Source organism: Aedes albopictus, chromosome 3, assembly GCF_035046485.1.
Source record: "Aedes albopictus strain Foshan chromosome 3, AalbF5, whole genome shotgun sequence".
Taxonomy (NCBI): Eukaryota; Metazoa; Arthropoda; class Insecta; order Diptera; family Culicidae; genus Aedes; species Aedes albopictus.
In genome coordinates, this window is record NC_085138.1 from 235,832,071 (window position 1) to 235,849,257 (window position 17,187).

Genomic DNA, 17,187 nt, shown 5'->3' on the forward strand with positions numbered 1-17,187 from the left:
AGACACCTGATTTAAAGCCGCATGACAATAATGCGCCTGAACGTTGACTAAACGTATCCTTTGGAGTTTACCCTTCCACTAACAACACCCAAATTCCCGTGACACCTGAGAGATCGTAGAGGTGTCTACATCTTTCATAGGTGTCCAAAACTAACCATCCTTTCCCAGTCCTCAGCAGTCGCAAGGACGTGGCCAGAACAGTTCTCGACCATATTGGAGGATTGCGTTAGTCTTGTCTAAAAGTCAGAGATTACTCCCAAATCTTTGTGCTTTGGTTCGGACGGGAATGAGGCTACCCTCATAACAGCTGTCTAGGACTGTACCACCTACGGATTTGTGCGACTCGTTTAATGCTAATGCTAACCGAAGCTTTTCTTCTGTTTGGTCTAACAGTCAACACAAAGGGATGCTCAGAATGATGAATTTGCCGCTGACTTTGGACTAGCCTATAAATCAACCCCTGCAGCCAGCCGTTGTAGGACGTCGCAAAGCCAAAGGGTAAAGCGTGGTAGGCAGGGGACTGTTATGGTCTTCTTATTGTCTTACCCCGCATTAAAATTATGCTGTTGTCTTGAAAGATAGGTTGTCAGCTTGAGCCCTACGCTTGAGCCGCTGTTATGCTGGCTACGAAAACATTGCATTGGAAGGATAGGGATGCCAATTCCTTGGTGGTAGGGGTAATGAAAAATACATTTCATCGTTGTTTCACCCATTCACGGTAATGCGTATAAAACCCAGCATCAATGGAATGGATGGATGCTTGGAACTTGAAACAACTTTACATAGTGACCCTTCGGTCAGTTGGTGAAGAGGCATTAGAACCATCAGCGTTGTTGCTTTCGCCATCGAGTCGAAAAGCGACACGCGCGGTTGGTTTTGGATTGGGGCCTTTCAGCTTCGCGTCATTTTGTCCTTCTACTTGAACACTGCCTCATCATTTCAAATGACACCAGTTCCTAATTTGGGAGCGAAATAAACTTCGAATTAATTGGAGGCTTTTTTTTCTTTTTAGGAACCGGCATTTTACGTCATGCTCCATTTTCATCAGACGGGTTGGGTTTGCTTTTTTTTCTTATCTATAGCATGAAAATCTACGCGAGAGGGATTTTTTTAATCAAGGAAAAAATCTGCAATCGAAAAAATGCCCCCGTTGTCGTTGATTCAATTAAAATTGCGTGGATGCGACTCCATCCGTGGAGGATGAGCCGTGTATAATTGAGTCAAACCTGCCGAAGTAGGTTCTGCATCCGCGCAAGCATAGTCGCCCTTTGTGGCTACTAGAGGATTAGTAGCATGGAACGTAGGTGACACACAGCTAGAAGCAATACATAAAAGGTTACTTACTTCCTTTCATTTTCACCTTTCCAACCTGCGTGGTGGTGGCTACTATGGAAGCTGACTGGCACTGGATGCATATCGCCGCTAGCCACTACCTAATGCAAGCCGGATCCATTCATTCAACACCCAAGCGCCTGAACCCACTCCAAGCGCTTCTTGACCCAAAACACGTGGTTGTCATCAACATACTTTTTGCTTCACTCACTCGTGGCGGCACTATTCTGTATGCATGCAACCGTGCGTTCGGTATATTCATCTATCCAGCCATCATTCATCCAACAAACGAACCCTTGAAAAACTCTTTTCGGAACTTGGAAGCACTCGTCTGCCGCCGACTATACAAACCACTACTGGCGCTGCCACGTTACTATGGTTAAAGCGAGTGGAATGAAAAAATAATTAACAGCTGCACTGTGGCTGTAGGAATGACTGACAAAATATCCAGTCACATTTCCGAGAGTACCTAGATGATCCTTTCGACTAGCGGAAAACCGCCGGTTGAATCATAAGCGTACGAGTGTATGTAGAGTTGACGGGGAATGAAAAACTGGACTGCCATGTTTTTGCTCACACACTGCCAATGAATTTCAGATTATGTAGAAGTTGATACTGTAGTGTGGTCGAATGGATAACAAATCAACATCGTTTTATTTAAAGTACCATGTGTATGCACTTCATGGACAACAGATGTTATGGATATTTGACATACATACAGTATCGACGTTGCCCTCTGTACACGCAGTAGCAAAAAAAAGCCGAGCTTCTATTATGAGCACTTTGCTGCTATAGCTCAGCCAATTTTGAACCAATTGACACATTTGTACACATTGCATTCTTTGGTATACATTTTTAAATAATTCCATTTATACTATCAATCGACATTACAACTAATCCATCTTCGGCTTTATGCTCATCCAAACTTAAACTCAACTTGCGTTGGTTTCCTGATGATGACGTTTCCATTTCTCTTCAAACAGCATCAGTACTCTTTGCCGGCAGCTATAATAAGCTTTCCCCGTACAATCGTCTTTTCTTCGACCTCTGCAAAACTTCGTTCCGGCAGAAAATAATCTCGATTCAAGCACGCACTTCTGTCGCAGCAACATCAATCAAAATGGCCCGAGCAAAGCTGTATTGATTGGTTGGTGGTTGAAAGTTGATTCTGTCATTACTCGCTTCAATTAATTTCCCTGGCTCTGTGGCTGCGGCTGCGATACATGGTGGAAAAAGTAGGAATTTTCCAAAACCAATGGAAATCTTTAGTGCAGGAAGCGATGAAAATGGCTTTTCAAGAGAGGCAGAATGATAATCTATACGAAAAATTGTTCTGTGCTCGTCACAGATAGTAGCAGCGAATGATGGGTTACGGAGATAGTTGGGGTGGATCTGTAGGGGTGGAAGCCCAAGTAAAATATTATCCTTTAAAACCACAACCCTTGGCGAAGACTGGCGCTTGAGCCTAGCTATTTAGCACTGTAGCTGGATAAAATGCCAATGCTGAACCCGTAACTTCCGGGAAGGTAAGCCCAGCTCCCTGGGTTAGTTGGGAAGGTGTCAGGCCCTGCAAGTCAACTGTAAAAAGACTAGGGTAAGAAATCAAACTTTGAACTAGTCAAATTGTAATCATAATTTGAACCATTTCGAAATTCATTAAAACGACGTACTTTTTAGGCAAATATTGTCCCGAAAAAGATGTTAAACAGCTTTCCGTAATATAACCTGATAACATGGGCTTTAAAAGCATTGAAAAAAGCATTTTTGTCATGGAAAACAGGCAATTGAAAAATCACTGTGATTTCACCCATTTCCCCCCAGAGAAAGCACATTTTCGGTGCACTCGTACAGCTCATGCATTGTATCACACGCAATATGTGAACACGTCAAATGAAAGCTTATTTATCGTAGAATCGACCGACCGAATAATATTTCGCATTATTTTTCATAAAATTATAAAATTTAAGTAATTCTTACTTGGAGAATGTTATCTTAAGTTGAACCATTTGTAATCTAAATTTGAACTAGTAAACGGGGGCGTGCTTCCAGGGTTGGCCTGCAGACTGCGCTAGTGGTTGTTTTGTTTACTCTTGGGGGATGAAAAATTCCAAATTTAGTTTCCAAGCTCCTGAAGAGTTTAGACCATTCTTAGTTGAAATTCCACTGCCTAATGAAAAATAGATATGGGAATTAGCAGATCCATGTGTTTCCTATGGTTTAGCACGAAATTGGCTGTTGTGGGAGATGCTCGAGCTGCTGCCGGTAGTAGTGCAAATTAAGATTAAAATTGGTTCAAATTATGATTACGATGGTTCAAATTAAGATTAAAATCATTGTTGACGAATAATCGAATTTCTCAATGAAATTCGGTGCAAATACCAACTATTTACCACTTAACTGAAAGCTTATACCCGTGGCTTTCATGTACATAAGTTTTTGCCGTAATAAATTATTTCCATGTGGGAGAAAATATCACTCAAAATTTGCGCTGCTTCAGAAAGCTGCAATTTGGTTCAACTTTCGATTACCTACCCTAGCACCGAAAATTCAACAAGAGAAGAATGCGAACCGATACCAATGGCGACGGCCACAGTGACGAAAAGGGACTTGCGATTGGAAGCTCGGTACGTGGAACTTCATCGGGAACACCCGCATACTCACCGATATACTGAAGGACCGCGGGTTCGGAATCGTAGCGCTGCAAGAGGTGTGTTGGACAGGATCCATGGTGCGAACGTTTAGAGGTATTCATACCATCTACCAGAGTTGCGGCCAGGCCCGGATTAAGGATTGTGGGGGCCCGGGGCCCGAGCGGATGTGGAGGCCCTTCTGAGAGATGACCAAAAATGTTTTTCCTTATTTTCGAACAGTACTTGAGCAATATGAAAAATAAAGCTAATGTTAGCAAGCAAAAAAGGTTTTTGTGGGGGCCCCAAAAAGTTCGAAATTCCTCCACTGGGCGGCGCTAGTGAGCAAGTAAATTTTCAAAACCTCATTTCTCAGAATCCCGATAACTTAGGAAGTTGGTGTCTTCGGCAAAGTTGATCAGTATGACATGAACTTACATAAAAATAAACACTTGTTTCGCAATTCTGCCACTAGGCGGCGCTAGTGAACATGCAAATTTTAGAAATCTCATAGCTCAGAATCCTGATAACTTAGAAAGTTGGTGTCTTCGGCAAAGTTCATCAGTATGACATAAACTTACATAAAAAATAAACACTTGTTTTGCAATTCTGCTACTAGGCGGCGTTTACCGGGTTTTATCGTCTTTTTTCGATGTTTTTGGCGGTTTTTCGGCTTGGCAAAACTAGTGTCGCTCCCCCCGATAACTTAGAAAGTTGGTGTCTTCGGAAAAGTTTATCAGAATGACATGAACTTACATAAAAAAAACACTTGTTTCAAAATTCTGCCACTAGGAGGCGCTAGTAAACTTGCAAATTTTAAAAATCTCATAGCTCAGAATCCTGATAACTTAGGAAGTTGGTGTCTTCGGCAAAGTTGATCAGTATGACATAAACTTTCATAAAAATAAAAACTTGGTTCAAAATTCTGCCATCAGGAGGCGCTAGTGAACTTGAAAATTTTAGAAATCTCATAGCTCAGAATCCTGATAACTTAGGAAGTTGGTGTTTTCGGCAAAGTTGATCAGTATGACATAAACTTACATAAAAATAAACACTTGTTTCGCAATTCTGCCACTAGGCGGCGTTTACCGGGTTTTATCGTCTTTTTTCGATGTTTTTGGCGGTTTTTCGGCTTGGCAAAACTAGTGTCGCTCCCCCCGATTTCTTAGAAAGTTGGTGTCTTCGGAAAAGTTGATCAGTATGACATGAACTTACATAAAAATAAACACTTGTTTCAAAATTCTGCCACTAGGAGGCGCTAGTAAACTTGCAAATTTTAAAAATCTCAGCTCAGAATCCTGATAATTTAGGAAGTTCGTGTCTTCGGCAAAGTTGATCAGTATGACATAAACTTTCATAAAAATAAACACTTGGTTTAAAATTCTGCCACCAGGAGGCGCTAGTGAACTTGAAAATTTTAGAAATCTCAAAGCTCAGAATCCTGATAACTTAGGAAGTTGGTGTTTTCGGCAAAGTTGACCAGTATGACATAAACTTACATAAAAATAAACACTTGTTTCAAAATTCTGCCACTAGGCGGCGTTTACTGCCTTTTTCGTATTTTTTAGACTTTTTTGGGGGGTTTGTTTATTTTTATGTAAGTTTATGTCACTCTGATCAACTTTTCCAAAGACACCAACTTTCTTAGTTATCGGGGGGAGCGCCACTAGTTTTGCCAAGCCGAAATACCACGAAAAAAGTCGAAAAAAGACGAAAAATCCCGATAAACGCCGCCTAGTGGCAGAATTGCGAAACAAATGTTTATTTTTATGTAAGTTTATGTCATACTGATCAACTTTGCCGAAGACACCAACTTTCTAAGTTATCAGGATTCTGAGCTATGAGATTTCTAAAATTTGCAAGTTCACTAGCGCCGCCTAGTGGCAGAATTGCGAAACAAGTGTTTATTTTTATGTAAGTTCATGTCATACTGATCAACTTTGCCGAAGACACCAACTTCCGAAGTTATCGGGATTCTGAGAAATGAGGTTTTGAAAATTTACTTGCTCACTAGCGCCGCCCAGTGGAGGAATTTCGAACTTCGCAACTCATCGTCAGTAAGTTTTCGGCGTACCCAACAACTTTCCCGAAGACACTATCCTTCCAAATTATCAGGGTCTTGAGCTGTCGCATATCGTAACGTTTGCTTGACAACCTGATATGGTTCCTGTAGTGCAATTTAGCATTAAATTGTTGATGGTCCCTCTAGCGGCCAAATTGCCAACTAATCATATGAACCAAAGTTTTAAATGGAAGATCTTATCAAGCCCTAAAACATTGCCGAAGAAAGTATTGCGTTAACTCTTAACACACCCGAGATAACAGGCCACACCCCCAAAATGTCGAAATCCCATAAGCTCTTAGTCTCCTATTAAGCGGATTCCTATTGCGCCCCCCGACCAGTGATCTTATAAGAGTCTCGACTGTATGCCTAAGAAAAGTTTGTTCCACTCTTATACAGCAAAAAAAAATGTTTGTTGGGACGTTCTGATTGATGGACGGCACTTCTCCAGCATTATCGACGTCTGGACCTATCGTGGCGCTAACATCAACTCTGATCACTACCTTGTGATGGTTAACCTGCGCCCAAAACTCTCCGTTATTAACAATGCACAGTACCGGCGGCCGCCCCGGTACGATCTAGAGCGCCTGAAGCAACCGGATGTCGCCACCGCATCGGCGCAGAATCTCGAGGCTGCGTTGCCGGACGAGGACGTGCTCGATGTAGCCCCTCTAAAGGACTGCTGGAGTAGTCAAGGAGCCATCAACAAAGCAGCCGAGAGCACCATCGGGTAAGTGGAACGAAGTCGACGAAACGATTGGTTCGACGAGGAGGGCAGAGCGGTTCTGGAGGAGAAGGACGCAGCGCGAGCGGTAATGCTGCAACATGGTACCCGATAGAATGAGGAGCGATGCAGACAGAAGCGGAAGCAGCAGACCCGTCTCTTCCGGGAGAAAAAGCGCCGCCTGGAAGAAGCGGAGTGCGAGGAAATGGAACTGCTGTGCCGTTCTCAAGAAACACGCAAGTTCTACCAGAAGCTCAACGCGTCCCGCAAAGGCTACGTGCCGCAAGCCGAAATCTGCAGGGATAAGGACGGGAGCCTCCTGACGGACAAACGTGAGGTGATCGAAAGGTGGAAGCAGCACTTCGACGGGCACCTGAATGGCGAAGAGAATGTACATAGGCACGAGGGGATCAAGGCAGCGGAGGAAATGACTATGTTGGTGCAGCAGAGGACGGGAATGAACCAACTCCCACGCTGAGGGAAGTTAAGGATGCCATCCACCAGCTCAAAAACAACAAAGCGGCTGGTAAGGATGGTATCGCAGCAGAACTCATCAAGATGGGCCCGAAAAAATTGGCCACCTGTCTGCACCAGTTTGTAGTCAAGATCTGGGAAACCGAATAGCTACCGGAGGAGTGGAAGAAAGGGATAACCTGTCTCATCCACAAGAAAGGCGACAAGTTAATGTGTGAGAACTTTCGAGAAATCACCATTTTGAATACCGCTTACCAGGCCCGTACACAGAAGTGGCGCCAAAGGAGGGGTTTTCCCAATTTCGGCAAAAGGCGGAGGGGCGCCTAGTGTATGGAGCGTCGGTAATGGGGAGGGATTAATACCCAACCCCCCCCCCCCCCTTCCCTTGTGCACGGGCTTGCCGCTTACAAAGTGCTATCCCAGATCATCTTCCGTCGTCTTTCACCTAAAGTAAATGAGTTCGTGAGAAGTTATCAAGCCGGTTTCATCGACGGCCGGTCGACAACGGACCAGATCTTCACCGTAGGGCAAATTCTCCAAAGGAGCCGTGAATAGGGTTTTTTGCCCTATTCCCGGCACAACATGTAAACACAATTATTTGTAACCTAAATTCACAACGAAACGACTGTTTTCAACCACTTTTTCCGTCTGAAACAGCTACCTTATTGATTGAACTTGTTGTTAACAGTAATTGTTGCGAAAATTTTCTGTCGGAAAGTTGATTTTGAACGAGTTTACCGCACCTAGTCCAGCACCAATTCTCGGCACCAGTGCTGAACTTCCAGCAAAATCAAATGGGGAATCACTTCGACATCCATCTTTGTGCTGCCGAAGTGCACCCGTCTGCGAGTAATATTTGTTTTGAGCACTTGTGCGGCTTCAGAGTGAAAGTGTAGCTCATTGACTGTGGATTCCGTTGCGAAAAGGTTGCGGGAGACAATTACCTACGGAAGGGCGTTTGGAAAATATACGGCAAGTGATATTTTGATTTGCTTTGCTGTGAGGTACCGGAAATTGACGCGGGTGCCCAAGTAGTTCGAAACCCTATCAGGTCCCAACGCACCACTTGTTCATCGACTTCAAGGCGGCATACGACAGTATCGACCGTACAGAGCTATGGAAAATCATGGACGAGAACAGCTTTCCCAGGAAGCTTACCAGGCTGATCAGAGCAACGATGGACGGTGTGCAGAACAGCGTAAGGATTTCGAGTGAACTATCCAGTTCAGTCGAATCTCGACGGGGAGTATTATGGCGGCAAATTGTTGATTCAGTGTTGTCAATAATTTGATGTTGAACTAAATAAATGAATGGAGAGGTGCACACTAGTTTTTTTTGAACATCATATCGTATTTAATTATATATATCTACCAGAAAAACGTGTGGTCAATTTCGACCCGGTGCTCAATTTGTCCCTGGTTTACGGTACTCATACTGCCCGAATTGGCAACATTTCCACTGCCTTTAATCTTGAATTTTCAGAGCTTAATCTTGAAAAAAAAATCTCTGGAGTAATCTTTGAAGGAATTCTTGGAGGAACTCCCGGAGAAATTACCCGAGGATTTACGGGATGTAACTCTCAAAGTATTCTTAAAGGACTCCCGTAAGTAGTTTCTGTTAAAAACCTTCACAGGAGCTACGGCTGCATCTTTTAAATAAATTCTGATAGAATCCTTACTGCTATCTCTGAAGACATTTCCGAAGCAATTCCTAAAAAGTCAATGGAGGCATCACTATTTCAATCTTTGAAGAAATATCTGTTAGAATATCAGATGAAATTCTTTGAGAAATCCATGGAGGAATTTCTGAAAAAATACTGGTTAAATATCTGGAGCAGTTCCAGGAGGAATCACAGCAGAAATGGGTTGATAAATCCCAGCATGCATTCTCTTATAATTTCCAACAGGAATTCCTAAAGGAATTGCAGAAGCAATACCAAGAGATGTTAGAATAGAAATGTCAAGAGGTAATCCACAAAAAAAAACTCAAGATAAACCCCCGGGAAATCCATAGAAGATACCCATCTGGAAAATCTAATAGAGCAATGGTAGTGACATCTCTAGAGGCATTCGTATAGGGGCTGTCCATTTATTACGTAATGCAATTTTCGCGATTTTTCGACAACCCCCACCGCCCCCCCCCTTGTAAGATTTTTTGTATGAGAATCCAAATATTTTTGTATGATCCGTAAGATTTTTCAGACCCCCCCCTCCCCACAAAAACCCTTACGTAATTAATGGACAGCCCCATACGAGTAGGATAGAAATAAAGGCATCTATAGAGGAACATTCTAAGAAATTCCCAGAAGGATCCCTGAAGGAGTTCTAACGGAAAAAATCCTTAGGAAAATCCCTACATTTATTCATCAGTAGGTCGACTCCACAGGCACGATCTTCTTCATTGGAATATTTGAGAAATCCGTAAATTTATTCATGGATGAATGCAGGAAGTTATTCATAGAGGAATTATTTTTCAGAAATATCTGCAGAAATCTCTGAATACATCAAAAGAGGAGCTGCTGCAGAAACTACTGGGTAAATCCCTGCAGGAATACCAACAAGAATTTCTGGAGGAATCCCAACAGGAGCTACTGTAGGAATCCCTGGAGTATCACAGGAAGAATGCATGAACAATTCTTAGGGAAATATCTGAAAGGGTTCTTATAGCAATTTCCAATCGAAGCTGATATGAAGAAATCCCAGCACAATTTCTTGAAAGATTTCAAAGGAAACCCCTTCGAGAAATTCCTGAATAAATCCACGTTGTAATTCTAGGCGAAATTATTAGAGAAATCCTTCTCTAAGGACCTCTAGATAAATTGCTGTAGGAGCCCATGTAGATTTTTTTTTTGGAAAAAGTGTTGAAGGAATTCCAGCAAGAATTCCTGGTGGAATCACAGCAGGGGTTCTTGAAAGAATCCCAAGCTTCTGGCTGGAGGACTCACAGGAGGAAACATCTGAACGAATCGTTAGGAAATCCCTAAAGAATTCCTGTAGGAATTTCCGACGGAATTTTTGAAGAAACACCAACAAAAATACCTACATGAAACTCAGCAAAAATTCTTGAAGGAATCACAGCAAGTATTTCTAGAGGAATCCCACCACAAATTCCTTAAGGATTTCAAATGAATAAATCCCTCGAAAATTCCCGAAAGCAATTCCTGAAGCAAATCTACAATATAAATCTCATCCAGTAAACCTAGAGGAGTGTCAACGATGCCGGAAAACAGAAGTAAACTAGTAGTCTTGTTATCACAACTACAGGCAACGTTAATTGTGTGTTTTGTTCCTGAGGAAATTTTGAAAAATAGTCCTTAAGGCGAAACTGGATCCATTTCCTCACTTTTTGGTTTTTGATTTTTTATAAAATAAAATAATTTCGTGCACATGTAGAGTATGGATCAAGGTATCTCCTGATTTTTTTCCAGATCGAAAATGTTTTTAGTTTTTGCAGAAACCATTTTTAAACAAAATTGCACAAAAAATTGTTTCTGCAAAAACGAAAAACATTTTCCACCTCAAAAAAAATCAGAAGATACCTTGATCCATACTCCATACATGTACACGAAAACCGATTTTGAAAATATTGCTTCGTTATTTAATAAAAAATCAAAAACGAAAATAATGAGAAAATGCTTCCAGTTTCGCCTTAAGTCTATATATCCTTTGTTGTAAGCGCACAGGCAATCATTAAATCCATGTTGAGGGTGACGAATTCGATTCCAGGTTGACCCAGGAACGTTTCATAATGGAATTTTTCTTAACTTCTTTTTGAATAAAATATCTTTATGACAACCACACGATATACATATACAAAATAGGCGATTGGGATCTCAGTAAATAGTTGCGAAAGTTCTCATAAAACAACACTAAGTTGAGGAGCAGGCTGTGACCCAGTTGGAGCGTTGCGCCAAGAAGAGAGCGTGAAATCTTTCAGCAATTTAAAACTTTATTGTTTGGACTACGGTTGGGCGCCAAAACAGCATAAATGTGTTAGTTTGCGAAAAGTAATTCTAAGTATAAGTAATTTATTTCAAAATTCTACCTAGATTTATTTGGAAGGCAATGTAACTGCCAGAAATGTGCCCGAAAAGCCAAACCTTTTTTTGTTCCATATACCCCGAAACGAGGACTCGCGAATGACCGTCCTAAACTTTCACACTGGCCTAAGCCATTCAATCCCTCCCGACCTAGAGCTCGAGGCAAATATACCGACATTGACGATGGATGCAGCTTCGCTTAAAATTACAAGTAGGTTATATTTTTTGGAAATAATTGACCGTTGCTTCGTTCCCATTACGAGCTCCGGGAAAATTACCATTTGAATGGGGCTGGCCATATTTTGGAAGCGAGAAACAAAGTAAAAGCCCCTATGGACACATTGTTTTGAATCGGTACATTAAATTCTAAACAGGTATCCACGGAATGGCGTGAGATGAAAAAGGCTGAACCGGCCCGGCGCGCTGGGCGTAAGATATGTTTTTCAAAATTTGGAAACTGAAAATGAATGAAAATACGTATTTGTTGTTCTTTGTTTGTCATCTAGGGTCTTGTACTATTTGGGCAGGTGTACCTATTTTGGGCACTTGCCGCTATAACTAAGTTAATTGTATACCTAACAGTTTATTTTCTGGCACTCGGTGAGATACGTACAGTATCCAGCTCTATACACAAGACCCTATTATCAAAACCATTTTCCATTCAATATACTAACGCGGAGTTTCAATTTTTGAAAAGAGTGAAAATCATGCTAAGGGTGACGGGTTCGAATCCCGATTAGCCCAGAAACTTTCCGTATTTTCGTGCCTGTCACACGATGTAGACATGCAATAAAATCATTGGTAGCAGAAGCTCATTGTTAAAACTGTGGAATTTCTCATATTACACCAATTTGACATTGTTCCAGTTCCAGTACTCACCTGTCTTCAACAAATCGGAATCCATTTGGAACAAAACGCAAAGGAGTGTTTTCATATTTTAGCATTAGCATTCCCGAGCAAAGTCTGACAGCAAGTTAAAAACAAATTTTGAAGTTGTGATATTGCAAATTATAATAACTCAGGTTGTTGTCGTTTTGGTCGTTTTAACGGTTAAAACATCAAAAACGAGAGCAGAAAAATGTTCCCATAACAGCAAGTTGAAAACAATTCCTGCTATCAGTGATTATGATTGACATGAAATCCTAAATGCCATAAGATAATTACACTAATGGTATATTCTTAGAGTTTATTATACATTTGAAAAAACTTAAAAACTTATTTTTTTAATAGTTTGAAGTGACAGCAAAACGAAATCTAAATTTGAAATCACTTTAGTCAAGACAAACTGATATCAAAATGTGATATCAGTTTGCTGCTGAATACAAATCGAATTTTCGATTTGCTATCATTTTGTTGTTAGACTCTGCTCGGGTTAGCATTAAGCGAATCGCACACATTCGCACACAGCACCTAGGTGGTATAGTCCCAGAGCGCTGTTATTAGAATTGCCTCCTTCCCGTCGGTTACCAGTATCAGTACAGAGTTGTAGGGCTAATCACTGGATCTAAGACAAGATTGACAAAATTTTCCAAGCTCCAAGCTGGAGCTGTTCTGGCCACATCCTTGCGACAGCTGAGTGACATGAAAGGACGATTAGTTGGACACCTAAGAAAGGTATGTAGACGTTCAACGTTCTACGTTCTCTCAGTCCTAAGTGTCTCAGGTATTTGGGTATCCAAAGGATACGTTTGGTCAACCTTTAGGCACCATAACAATATAGGGTAGAAGCTTCAGTTTTGGCCAGCCCGGAGTTTTAGCCATAGTGCGGAATTCAGCCTGTTACGATCTAAATCGGCATAAATTTATTTTTTACTAGTAGATTCTAATATAATATGATGATTACAGCTGTGAAAACCATACGTTTTGATTAAACTGGAAGAAAAAAAAATCCTTGAAAATCAGCTCCCATATATCTATTTGGCCAGGGTGCTTCTAATTTGGCCACTCCCACAAGAAATACACGTGATTGGCCAAAATAGGAACCAAAGCTGAGAATATGGCCAAAACTGCGGCAATTCTTCTATTTTGGCCAGTGCCACTTTTAATACAAAAATTAAATATTAGCTTGATTTTTGCGTTTTTCTATTAATGTATGCATCGAAACCTTTCATTTAACACATTGTTAGTTTTCATTGGATTATTGGTTATTTTTATAAAAATTATTTCCTTTAGACTGGTCAAAACCGGTGCCCACACCCTACTGAAACAAACTCATCAAACTGTTTCGAGTACTCTAGAGAGGAAATTGTTAAATTCCATCCATTTGCGGGACATCCAATTCCAGTAGCAATATCACCAAAAACTAGTTGGGGCCCGTGGCGTAGTGGCTACACGTTAACTTCATAAGTGGATAGTCATGGGTTCGATCCCAGCCCCGACACTTGCCATTTTTCGTCAGTTACTCTTCCTCCAAGAGTTGTTGGCACCTGACTCTCTTCTGAGCATATGTTCTAACGGACCCGGAAACTTGGATATTGGCTAACGGCAACTCATAATGGACCCCCAATCGGACTGTAAAAAGAACCATGGCCACACATCTACATCTTCGAGCTCATCATTATGCCAAGGACAGGATAGAAAAATGACAGCAGCGCAAAGGCAACCAGTCCGATAAGGTAGAATAAGAATAGAATACATTTAGGTGCTGTACAGTGTAAGTGCAGCTGCTAATTGGAATAGCTCACGCAGTGCCCTATTGGACAAAAAAGCTGTAAATTAGGTTAACTACACAGAAGTTAGGACGAATTCCAGCACCCTGATGGGAATAAGACCAGCTCTCACAACAATCGTAAATTACACAGTTGCTCAACGACACTCTCTAGCTCTCCATTAGTGTTACATATCATGCTATTCGAATGCAATCAAAACAGCAGATCCAGCTTTATGTGATAAACGTATCCGCATAACAATCAATTTCCTGTGCCTTGTTGCCGTTTCACATCTTCTCACTGCACAGTTAATACGGTTACTCAAAGATAGAATTGTTCACATCGATATATGCCCCGGCCCTCCTATCCGACTTGCCTTTGGTCAGCGGAAGGGATAAGATTCCTGATAACACAGTTTAGCATACTGCTAACATCGTTTACTTTCATCATACCTCGTTTCTGCGGCGATGATGGTAAAAGGGTCGGTGATTGCTGCTGTTGTAATTCCTTTTGTTGTTGTTGTTGCATCTGCTGCTACTGTTGAGATTGCTGCTGAGATGTCATGATCAGGACATGCGCACTCAGTATCACCACTGATAGGAAAAAAGTGTTTCCATATTTTCTTCAGTTTGCGTAAATTATTCACTTTAAACTGTGGCTGCTGCATCATCGTTGTTTTAGCGGTTATGACCATGCTAACGTGCTATCCAACAGGACTGTGTACGGGCTTCTTCTCGTTTTGTTTGCACTGTATCGCTTCTAGGCTGTATTCAAGCCTATTGGACAGCAGAATACAACTACACTTCATTCCACTCGAGGGCTCTAAAAGAGGTGGCAGTGGAGGCTACTGGAATAAACACAATATTTCTCTGACATACTCCAGGCTACGAGCCGTGATGACATTCAGCTGACAGTAGTGTGTGTAAATATTCGAAAACACTGCTGTTGTGAAAGAACACTCCACGGAGTTTCCAAACAAGTACACACTCTTCAGTTGAAGCCATAGCACGAGGAGCGGTAGAGAGAAACCAGTTTGACCTACATAAAACAAAAACATCTCAGAACACAGACGAACTATTTACTCTCATCTTGTATTATTTATTTTGATTTCTCCTTTTTGAACACATGCCAACAGTATCGATCAAATTGAACTTGAAATACTTTCGATAGAATCACTTGTGTAGAAATAAGCAAAACTTTTTCACTCGCTGTATGAAAATTCTCCAACTCTCTTTCGTCGTTGTATATATTACGGTGTAACCCGAAGCACAAGCACTGAATCGACAGGAAAAGGAAAATTAAGTGCTTTTCATCGCAAGCTCTGCCTTCACTGGATCAAACTTCACCCCTTTCACAAAACCCACGAACACAACCACAATAACCCAAATAGCCCACCAGCACTCATCATCCTTACAAAGTGTGTTCCGATTTCCTAGTATCCTGGGAGTGTATCGTCGCTAACCGAAGATCAAGCTAGACTGAGTTTCACGACCGAAGACGAGTGAATTTTATCGTGCAGAGAATTGCTCGTAGTCGAAGTCCGAGCGCCATCGTCGTCGTGGACAATCCAGGATCATCGGCCTGAAGGTCGATGGAGGGACATGTGCTTTCATGGGTTCTCTCACTCTCCCCGAGTTCATTCACATTCACATTGATGGGATTGGTGGTGATGTTTGGCTCCAATTCAGTGGTATTTGGTTGATGAACATGACCGGTAATGAACCCATACCAATCAGCTGTTGGTCATTGATTGCGCATGATTGTGAATCAGCTGATTGACTACATCGCTGTGTAAGGAATGAACATTATTTTGATGAAGATATTCATCATTAGGTATAGTACACGAGACATTATAGCAGTTATTCTTTGGGAAGATAGAATGAACTCTCTGGCGTGTTTAAATCGCAGTGTTTTTCACAAGCTTGCCATCTGGTAATGTTTTTCGTGTAATCCTCAACTTGATCTGACGTGAGTCGTGAAATACTATGCCACATCGCCAATAGAAGTCGCACTTACTATATGAGCTCCGACAGAGCTTATCATCACTTGATGTAGAACTTGATGTAGAATTAATGAATCGAATATTAAAATAATGCCATATTTTTAGAATCTGCCCATGGCAGCATTTTTAAAAAAGGCAATTACACCGTCTTCGACCTTGCGGCCTTCTACAGATTGAACATTTCTAATATTTGACAACGGACAACACGTATAACACCCAGTGGCCCAGTGGAGAATTTCCCGTTTGACGAAAAGTTTTTCCCGAAAGGAGCGGAAATCGAACCCACATTCCGAGGTTAACGAGACACCTGAAAGACTGACGCCGCTAACCGCTCGGCAACGAAGCCCACTAATGAACCTTTATTTATTCATTCAAGCTGAATGATAAATGAAAGAAAATGGTGTACATTTGACAAAGGGAAAGCAATTCAATCCGCTGGGTATCGAGTGAAAATCAAGGGACATTTAAGACATGAACAGTTTTTCGGAACCCTAAACATATCCGAATAGCATGTCCATTCACAAAATGTTCTTGAACCAACAATATGCGGATTTCCGTGTATTGAACACATAGGATTTCGTTTTATTTCGTGTGTTGGGTTAACTAGGTAAAAGGAAAAAAAAAACTTTGTCATATGCGCTAAATTCCGTCACATCAGACGGAAAATAGTCAACATTCAAAAAGTTTAGAAATCCATTCAGAGATTTCTTGAGAATGTATTCGAGGATTTACCTTGAAAAAAAATCTTTTAAAGCATCTTGCATGGACTTGCGATTGGAAACTCGGTACGTGGAACTGCCGATCTCTCAACTTCATTGGGAGCACCCGCATACTCGCCGGTCTACTGAAGGACCGCGTGTTCGGCATCGTAGCGCTGCAGGAGGTGTGTTTGGCAGGATCCATGGTGCGAACGTTTAGAGGTAATCATACCATCTACCAGAGCTGCGGCAACACACGCGAGCTGGGAACAGCTTTCATAGTGATGAGTGATATGCAGAGGCGCGTGATCGGTTGGTGGCCGATCGACGAAAGAATGTGCAGGTTGAGGATCAAAGGCCAATTCTTCAACTTCAGAATAATAAACGTGCACAGCCCACACTCCGGAAGCACTGATGATGACAAGGACGCATTTTACGTACAGCTCGAACGCGAGTACGATCGCTGCCCAAGCCACGACGTCAAGATCATCATAGATGATTTGAACGCTCAGGTAGGCCAGGAGGAGGAATTCAGACCGACGATTGGTAAGTTCAGCGCCCACCAGCAGACGAACGAAAAC

At 41.7% G+C, this 17,187-nt stretch overlaps 1 long non-coding RNA gene across 2 annotated transcripts in view; it reads right to left on the reverse strand.

Moving 5' to 3' along the window:
* LOC115264745 (uncharacterized) overlaps positions 1–15,519 on the reverse strand; it is a 60,328-nt gene extending 44,809 nt beyond the window's left edge. For both annotated transcript variants that reach the window (XR_003896314.2, XR_009998696.1), the window contains exon 1: positions 14,359–15,519. This is a non-coding gene — a long non-coding RNA (uncharacterized LOC115264745). The remainder of the gene's footprint in view (positions 1–14,358) is intronic.
* Between the last annotated feature and the right edge of the window lie 1,668 nt (positions 15,520–17,187).